Consider the following 10,442-nt stretch of genomic DNA (forward strand, 5'->3'; position numbering starts at 1 on the left):
AAAACTGACACATGCTGAAATATAACTCAAGTAGGCATGTTTACGAGCTCGATGCACTCACTACAGTGCAAGTCATGGCAAGACAAGCATACACCCATCAAGAAGGCACAAAATTCAAGCTAGACATGGCAAGAACAATAGCATAGCATGCACGGATCAACTACAACATCATCGGCAAAATTGCAAACAAGTTGCCAATCTGCCCAGATTCACAAAGTAGCAAAAGTACAGCTCGATTGACTCAAGATAGGGTGCTCCATAATTGCAAACAAAGACATGGATGGATAGAGTACTACAATATTAACAAAACAGCCTTACTAATCATCCTCAAAAGAGGCACGGATCACTAGGAAACAATATGAACATATGGCATCATGAGATAAACAGCTCCAGGACTGAGTGGAAATGCTAAGTCCCTGAAAACAGAATTACTAAGTGCACCACTTTGCAAGCTTGCACTAGTCACCACACACAACACAAAAATACATGGGTTGCACCTCTGGAAATATGACAAAACCCTTAACAAAACACATGTAGAGCATCAGGGCATAGCATGCACACATTAATCATAGCAAAAAATGACAAAAAGCTAAACGGAGTAGCAGATCTGACAATTAACTCAAGTAGCCCTCTTCTAACAGCATTTCGGGCATCAAGATGAACTCAAATGAAAATGATGCAATGGAATGAAATGATGTACTCTCTGAGATGAACATTTTGATATGCTATATGCATGAATTGGAGCTACGGATGCAAAGTTACGAGGCTATGAACATGGCAACTTGGATCTGGAATTTTGGGACTTAGGAAAAAAAACACCCGCGGATCTAGGGTTTACTATTCACCCGATCCGGATCTGGCGCAAAACGAGGTCGGCCGGCCAGAGTTTTGCCGGAGGAGGGCGCGGGGCTCGCCAGAGGACTGGTCGGCGATGAGGGAGAGGAGGCCGGCCGGAGAGGAGGAGGCAGCGGCGAGCACGGAGGCCGGGGCGGCCGCGGGCGGCGCGGGCGGCGAACTCGGGCGGCGGCTTGCGGTGGCGGCGGTGGCCGGACCGCGGAAGAAGGCAGCGGGGTTGGCGAGAGGAGGCGCGGCGCCGGGCGGCGATAGCGTGCGGCGGCGCCGGCCGCCGGAGTCGAGGGAGGCGGCGGCGCCGGGCGCAAGGAGGCGGCGCGGGCGGCTGGGCCGCGGGGGCTCTCCCCGGGCCGAGCGGGCCGGCGCGGGAGCGAGTGGTGGCGCACCACGTGTCGGGCGAGGAGTGGCTGGCGGCGGCGGCGGGATTTGTCCGGCGCGGGGCGGACAAAGTCCGGCGCGCGAGGTGGATTTTTTTAGGGTTTCGGTGAGGGAGATCCGGATTTCGGGGAAGGGGTCTTTAAATAGGCATAGGAGGAGCTAGGAGAGTCCAAATGAGGTGCGGTTTTCGGCCACGCGATCGTGATCGAACACTCTAGATGATGGAGCAGAGTTAGGTGGGTTTTGGGACAAATTGGAGGGGTGTTGGGCTGCAACACACACGAGGCCTTTTCGGTCCCTCGGTTAACCGTTGGAGTATCAAACGAAGTCAGGCGGTCTACCGGTAGTAAACCAAGGCCGCTTGGCAAGTCTCGGTCCAATCCGGAAATGTTTAATCCCCACACATGAAAGAAAGCTAGAAATGACCACCGGAGGAGAACGAAGCGCCGGAATGCAAAACGGACAACGGGGAAAATGCTCGGATGCATGAGACGAACACGTATGCAAATGCAATGCACATGATGACATGATATGAGATGCATGACAACGACAACAACACACGGAGACAAAGACCCAAACCCGAGGAAATAAATATAACTTAACGCCGAAACGGCAAGAGTTGGAGTACAAATTGGGAAAGTTACATCCGGGGTGTTACAGTCCATAACCGGGGACACGGCTAATCATGATTAGTTTATTACACTCTGCAGAGGTTTGCGCACTTTTCCCCACAAGACTCGATCGCCTCCGTTTGGTTTCTCGCACTACATGGTGTTTGAGAAGACGGATGACCAAGACATAGTCTTTCAGAAGTGCTAGCACCTTACGATCGGGTAGACCGTACCGCCTACATCCCCTACATCTGCTAGTCTACCACTGTAAGAGTTCGCACGACTTAGTCAACTATGCTAGAGCCCATAATAGCTTGTGGCTGCACACGGAAGTTTCTAGTATGAATAGTCTCATGATCCCTTTGAGCCTGGGTGGCGGTCCAAAAGAAAACATGCAAGTCCTGGAATACCCAGGTGCCTCAATCCACCCAGATGTGTGTTTGAGTTGCCACCTTAGATAAACCATTAATTAACAATCTCACATCTGTCATGGATTTCACTCACCCAATCCACGTCTAATAGCATAGCATGGCATAATAAGCAAACGTAGAAGTAACTCCCAAAGGTTTGATAATAAACAGGTAATAGGTACTACCTCAACTACTTCCCATCCCACAGTTTAATTAGACCCTATTCATGCAATGTGTGAAGATTGATCTAATGCAATAAAACTGGGTAGTAGAAAAGGTATGATCAAAGTGTTACTTACCTTGCTGATGATCCGGGAAACCTAGCGATTCGAAGTAACAAGCGGCGCACTCCGGGTATTCTATCGCAGACAAACAAACAAGCATACAATAAGTACTCATCTAATGCACAGGTAAATCTCAAATAAGAGATCTAACCAGAAGGTTCAACTTAAGAACTCCGGTTTGCAAAAAGAATCAAATCGAACGAAGCAACGAAAGTCAAACGGCGAAGGAAAACAACTTCGTTCTACTAATCTGCATCTAAGGCAAATTTTACAGTAGCAAAAACTAGTTTAAGTTGGTTAAACGGATAGAGGGTTTTGAGACGAAACTCTAGGCGCTTGAATCGCCTGATTCCGATAAACGAGCGAAAAGTTATACTAAAACGAAAATCGGATCAGGAATCGCGATCAGAAAAATCGCAGATTTAATCCGAGAAAAAGAAAAACGACAAACGTTCGTTAGAACGAACGAATGGACGAACGCTCGCTATTTAAATAAACTAGAAAACTGATCTATTTAAAAAAACCAAAACTAAAAAAACCGACGGAAAAACCGAACGGTTTTTTGAAGAAAAAAAACGGCACGGAAAACGAGGCGGCGGCGGCGCGGCGGGGCGACGCGGCGGGGCGGCGGCAGCGGCGACTTGGGGCAGCTGGGGCTGGCTAGGGTTTCGGCTGGGCCTCCCCCCGGCTATATATAGACTAACGGGCCGGGAGTCCTAGTCGGACACGGCCCGTAGGTCGGTTCTTTTTTTAAAATAATTACGCGCGGAAGAAAAATAAAAAGAAATACTAAACGGACTCCAAAAATTCCGAAATAAATTTTCACGGGCTTCTAAAATCAAGCCGCACAAGGTGAACATTTATTTGGGGCCTAAATGCAATTTTGAAAAACGCACATTTTTCCTAAATTCAAATAAAATAGCGAAAAACTCCGAAATAAAATCTTATTTGATTTTATTATGAAATCCTCAATATTTATTTATTTTGGGAAAGTCATTTTATTCCCTCTCTCATATTTTTGTAATAAAAATAATTGATGATAAACTAAATAAAATCAAATGATCCTATTCTCAAAATTTGAGAAAACTCAAATATGAAAATAATGAATTCCCCAACTCTCTCCATGGGTCCTTGAGTTGCGTAGAAATTCTAGGATCAAAACCAAAAGCAAAAAAAATATGATATGCATTTATGATCTAATGTATAACATTCCAAATTGAAAATTTGGGATGTTACAAGTTTATTCCCGCATATACCCAATTGCTATCTTGGTTTGTGCATTTCGCAAAGTGGCCATACAAAAAAAGAAAAAGAATAAGCTTTTAAGCAAAGAAAAAGAGTGAACAAAGAGCTTGTAAGCAAGTGCCATGGCATCATACCACATTGCATAATATTTTCATATCCGATCATCTTGGATCACCTTGTGAGAAACACTGGGAACCATACATACATAGCATACTTGGGATACAAAGTTATCCATTTTGCATCTCATAGGTTGTGCACAAGTGTCGTATCCGCCTATTGAGAAATCGTGCTAGCGTCTCTCTTGAGTTGTGCAACACGAGTGTTTTCCGTGGATTCCACATTTTGTGCTCATCCTTGGTTGCACGACCCCATTTATCTATTTGTGTGTGTGTGTTTCCGTGTGCCACATATTGCTATTGGTCTACTTGTTTCACTTGCGAATTTGTGAATCTCTTTCAACATTATTGACTCTTGATAACATTGTACATCAAATTTTTGTGCCACAATCCTCACCGAGCTCCACCATCAGCCTTATTTGTGTAGGTGTGAGAAACCGACAAGAATTGGTACCAATTGTGCTATTTCCTTGGTACATCATTGAGTGATCATTGATCCACCTTCAACTTCGGTCAAGGTACATTTGGTATTCGTTCTTCTCTTTCTCCCACTCATATTGCCTCGAGTCTTGTGATGGATAGGCAAGGCGTTTCATCTCCGGTCTTCCACAACAACGACGACGTGAACAACTACATCACCAAAGCGTCAATGTTCGATCTACAACGACAAATGCAAGGCGCACAATCAAGATTGAGAGAGTGCATCGAGAACCTCTCCATCGACATTCGTCACTCCGAAGCAAGGAAAAGGGACTACATCGACAACAAGCTTTCCACACAAAAGGAGGAGCAAGATGCAAGGATGGAGGAGATTCGGACCTTGTTGATCAACCGTTCTTCCCCTTCATCATCCTCAAGGCGGCGACATTCAAGTCACAAGTCTTCGGAGCGCAAAAATGACGCAAGCGCAAGTCGTCCACGTCCACATCTCCATGATGACCACCATCACGTTCGTGATCCACGACGATGACGAACGGCATCTACTACAAGCTCAACTGCGACAACGACACCGTCATCATGACGATGCTCGCCAAGCGCAAATGTACAAGTTCCAACAAGCTCTACTTCACGCCAAGTCCAAGATTCATGAGCAAAAAGGAAGACCGTGAGACGAGCACCACCAAGACAGAGCAATGCCTAAAACAACCACTTCGACATCTTCGCCAAGTGCTATCAAGGCATCTTCGCCTTTGGACGTATGGCATCTTCGCCTACTTCTCGTGAGTTCGCCTACATCGACATCATCAAGTACAAGGCAACCACCTACGAGCGAGGGCGACACTTCCATCTTTGGAAGACCCTCAAGGAAGATGGCTGAGCATGGGAAATTCCCTTCGGTCATGGAGACGAGCTATGAGGTTCCACATCATGTGGACCTCCTACAACAACAATACGGAGACAAGAAGGTCGAGCAAGGGCCATCCCCTTCGACCACGGCGACGAGCATGAACCTCTTCAACTACATGAAGACGGCGCCCCAAAAGGACTCATTCTCAGAGTCAAACTAGAAGACCGCACATGAGACCTTATCTTTGGTCTTAGAGGAGAGTGATGATGTGCTATCTTCGGCCTTCATCCACGGCTACAACTACGACATGATTGAGCATGGAGACATTTGCACCAACATCTCTCCGACACCCACATATAAAGAGATGCCCCAATTCCCATGTGAGGAGAGCCACCTCACCATGAGTGATATGAGTGACTCCACCATTTGTGACATTGAGTGCATTTCCTATGAGAGGATGAGTGTGACCACCACTAGCCCCACACTTGAGAGCATCCAAGAGGGAGTGAGTGAGCCACCACACTTAGTGAGTGAGGTAGTTGACACAACACGTGAGGCCACTTTGATCTCTAACGACTTAACCTCTACTCCTAATGTGTTTTCTTATTTGGTGCTAGGTCTCCTGCATGACGACACGCCTATCCTCGACGAGTCCATGCCTCCAATGGAGACGACGATGGCCATGGTGGAAGATGCTACACCCCCACATGGTTCCATCAAGATGAAGATGACCACGACATGGTCTTCGACACCTCACCTACAACACATGAGCGATGATCCAACGGTAACATAGGTGACGGTACTTCTCTTGTCCCACTAGTGGACTATCTCACCAATGATTGCTTGCATGATGTTGATCCACCTATTCCCATGCTTCATGCTAGTGTGACTTCTTCATGTCATGACTTACCTATTTATGATGAATATGATGATGAGCATGTCGAGTTGCCTAGTTGTGATGTTATGCTACATAGGATATCATGTGAAAACTCTATTAGTCACATCATGTTTGATAATCCTTTGAACTTGTCATATGCTATGAGTGATATCTCCCATATTGCATCATTTCAATCTCTACATAGTAACTATGCTTACCCCATTAAAATAAATCCCATTTGCACTTATGGCATAGATGACGAGATGATGGTCATTGGCTTTTGTTTTACATGTGATGATATTGCCATGCTTCCTTTACATGATTTGCGCAATTCATCTACTATGCCATGCCATGATCACATAGAACCAAATATGCTTTGTTTTGGATGTTGTCCATATTCTCCATGTGATGTTCCCATTAATTCTCATGAGGAGACCCTCATAGTTTCCTCATACATATTAGGAGATTTTGATGCATTCCAAACTTTGCATGTTTGCCATGATTGCTTGCACCGTATGCATTCCATGAATAACAATGCTCTACATATTTCTTGTGATGCATTACACAAGTTGAGTCTCCATTATGCTATACATAACAACAAACCTATCTTGATGGATGACATTTTTCTATATCACACATCTCATTTATTTGAGCATTGGATATTTTGTGCTAACCAACACAAGCAAGTGCGCATCCTGATGGATGATGTGTACACCTACCACGCACACACAATTTTCCCTTTGTGTTTGTTTTGTGTAGGTACTCATGTATACTCGTCAACCTCTCAATCCCAAGAGTTGACGAAACGATCTCTTGAGAGCAAAGATGACTTGGGATCCCATGAACTATCCTTCCCACCGCTCTCTTCGCGCAACGACTATGTGCATCTCACTTGGATCTCACATGGCTATGGGCTATATACTGCTTGTCGCTTCATGCTCATTTTCCCGTGTTCACTTTGCATGCCATGCTTGCTTCTATGCCTTTGACATGCAATTGTGACCCTTTCTTGCATCTACCCATGATTCACCATTATGCTTCTCCTATGTGTATTTGCATGCTTGGTGGAGATCCTTGTTGCTATCGCCATATTTATCATGTGCCTCATGCTATTGATCATATTTTGCCCACATCCTCCTTTCATGATTGTGCTATGTCATGTGAATTATTTATACACACTATTTGTACACATGACATACTTGACATGTTTCCTTCTAGTACGTTGCATCTTCGCACTACTAGCTTGCTTGCCTTGATTCACATGATTGCTTGCTTTGTCGCATCACCCATGTTCCATTGTTACTTGCTTTCTTGGGTTGATGACGTATATGTTCATGCCTCTCACATGATATATTTTGTTCATTGTCGCTTGCCTCCAATTGTTGCATCTATGCTTATTGATCGTGGAGACTTGGAAACTTTACTTGTGATGCATGCTTGCTTGATTGAGCCTATTGTATTTGGTTGTTCTCGCATCATATGCCTCCATACTATGAAATGCTCCTTAGTCCTTTCTTATGATGAGCATGATGCATACACTTGTTGGGTATCTTACCACACAAATGATAGATTTTGCATTTCCGCTAAACTCATTTGTTTTCCAAGTGTTTGTCATGTTCTTTCATTTTGGAGGATTCACAAAGCGTTGTCATTATGCGACAACTTGGTCATGCGAAGGCATACACGATGTGCAATAACAACATTTGCGAGATCTCCTAAAGGTGAACTCCTTCCCTTTGAGCCATCCTCACATACACATATTGGATGGGTCACTCTTTAATTGTTGTCTCCTTCTTGTTGTCTACATGATACATCTCGCGAATGGAGGAGCGACATGGGAGATTGGCTCTATGGACCTTCAAATTGAGGAGCGCTCGGACTTATTGGAAGCACCTTCGAGCCTCCACTCATGCCACGACATAGAGCATTGGTACACCAACACCTCCATATTTGTTGATTGTGCTCACACAAGTCATGCTCATTGGACATCTCACACTCATGACAAATTAGCATCTTATGCATGGATTGGCTCATATTATGATTGCCTTGTTGCACCTTGTCTTTCTATGTGATCCATGATATATGAGCTTGTGCATTTCCTTAGAAAATTTGTTGTGATATACCTTGATGGAATATTCATACATCATGATTATATTGCCCATCATCAATTGCATGATCACATACTCATCTTGAGCATCCATTGCCATATTCATGCTATTGAAAAACCGTCTCTCTATGACATCATTTTGCACCGTGGTTGCATTGATCGTATTCACGACACATTTGTGTGCACAATGAATGCTTTTGCTCCCATGAATGTTTTGCATATCATTCTAGATCATCTTGCTAAGCTTCATGTGCTTTGTCACGAACAATCTTGCCTCACGGACTCATTCTTCTATGATGGAAACTTTGTGTGCGCTAACCATTTTATTTCCGATTGTTGTTTGTGTTTGCTCTTTTTGCATGTATACTCCTCCGGCGACACCTTGGAATACTTGGATTGCACCATGATTTCCACTTCGTCCAACTACAAGTCTGTCAACGACAACCGTTTCCATGGTGATGAGGATCACGATCCGAGGCCGGATCTTTCCCAGGGGGGCGATGATGCGGTGCATCCCACGTTCATCCCCATGTACACTCCGACAACCCTCCAAGCCCCAAGAGGACATATCACGAGACCTCGAACTTACGCCATCGGACACAAGGTGAACTCGCTCCTCTCCAAACCTTCACTTTCTACGTGTGAGACATGGCTACTACCTCCAACGTGTGTGCTATGCATGATCAGGTACTTAGAGGAAAGCCACGGAGCCACCACATCCAACAGACGAGCTAGCGAGGATGCCAAGTACAAGGAACAAGAGAAGAAACTGCTTGAAGTTTACAGCCTCCGGACGACCGGACCTCGCCGGACGTCCGACCCCTGGAGCTTACACCAGCCTGAAGAGTCAGCCCGCGAATGCTACAACGGCCAGACGACCGACGCGGACCGGATGTCCGACACACTCCAGCAACCAGATGTCCGACCGTCTCCGGAAATCCGGCGCCACCTCAATCGAGCCAAAACACCGGACGTCTGACAAGTACCGGATGACCGGACCCTCGCGAGCCACCGGACGTCCGGTACCTGTCGGACGACCGGCGCCTGTCTGTGCACAGAGATTGTTCCCGAGGCCCATGTATCCCTCACTTACCCCTTCGTGTACCTAGACTATATATACTCTTCCACCTCCTCCTAGTTAGGGTTAGCATTGGTTTAGCTCATTTTGAGAGATAGAGCTACGCTCATCCACATCGGATCTACTCCTCGTGAGAGACCGCGACCTCTTCGGAGAAGATCCCTTTGGATTCAAGACCTCCTTGCGGAGAAGAACATCAAGACCTCCTCACGGAGAAGACCGTTACCCTTGTATCGTCCTTAGTTGATCGTGTACCGTGTGAACTCTATGTATCCGAGGATCTAGCACATGTGTGACTTTCTTGTGTCGGTTTATTGATTCTCTTGTGTTTCCCTTGTGTTTTCCCTCTCTTTCCCCTCGTGTTCTTCATGTCATCACGGGATCCACTCCTTTCGTGAAAGATCGGCCGATTAGGGTTCTACCCTACATCATAACACCTCTCACACTCTTCCTCTAGTGTTGTTTTCTCTTTTGCGGGAATTTCATGATGTTTTCCCCGACGAGCTACTTCCTGGACTACCTCCACTATGCGGCATCGAGCACCGAATCGACCTCATCCCCGGAGCACCGCTTCCGAACAAAGCTCCCTACCGCATCAACCCCGAAGAAACCAAAGAAATACAAAGGTAAGTAAAGCATCTCATAGACCATGGACATGTGCGTGAAAGTTTGAGCCCTTATGTCGTCCCGCTCATCCTTGTGCCAAAACGAGACGGTAGCTTTCGCATGTGTTCTGATTGTAGATCTATCAATGCTATCACCGTTCGTTATAGGTATCCCATTCCACGCCTTGATGATATGCTTGATGAATTAGTGGTGCCACTATATTTTTAAAAATCGATCTTAAGAGTGGTTACTATAAAATTCGCATACAAGAGGGTAATGAATGGATAACCGCTTTCAAAACCAAGTTTGGGTTGTATGAGTGGTAAGTCATGCCTATGGGTCTATCGGAAGCACCAGATACTTTCATGCGTCTTATGAATCATGTTTTCCGCCCTTACATTGGTGTATTTGTTGTGGTCTACTTCCATAATATCCTTGTTTTAGCAAGTCTCTCAAAGAGCATGCCACCCATGTCCGAACTGTTTTACAAACTCTTAGAAAAGAGCGTCTCTATGCTAATATGGAGAAATGCCTTTTTGGTGTTGACAAGCTCATTTTCTTGGGTTTTGTTGTATCTTCTAAGGGTGTTC

Source organism: Triticum urartu, chromosome 5 (genome assembly GCF_003073215.2).
Source record: "Triticum urartu cultivar G1812 chromosome 5, Tu2.1, whole genome shotgun sequence".
In the NCBI taxonomy this organism is placed as follows: Eukaryota; Viridiplantae; Streptophyta; class Magnoliopsida; order Poales; family Poaceae; genus Triticum; species Triticum urartu.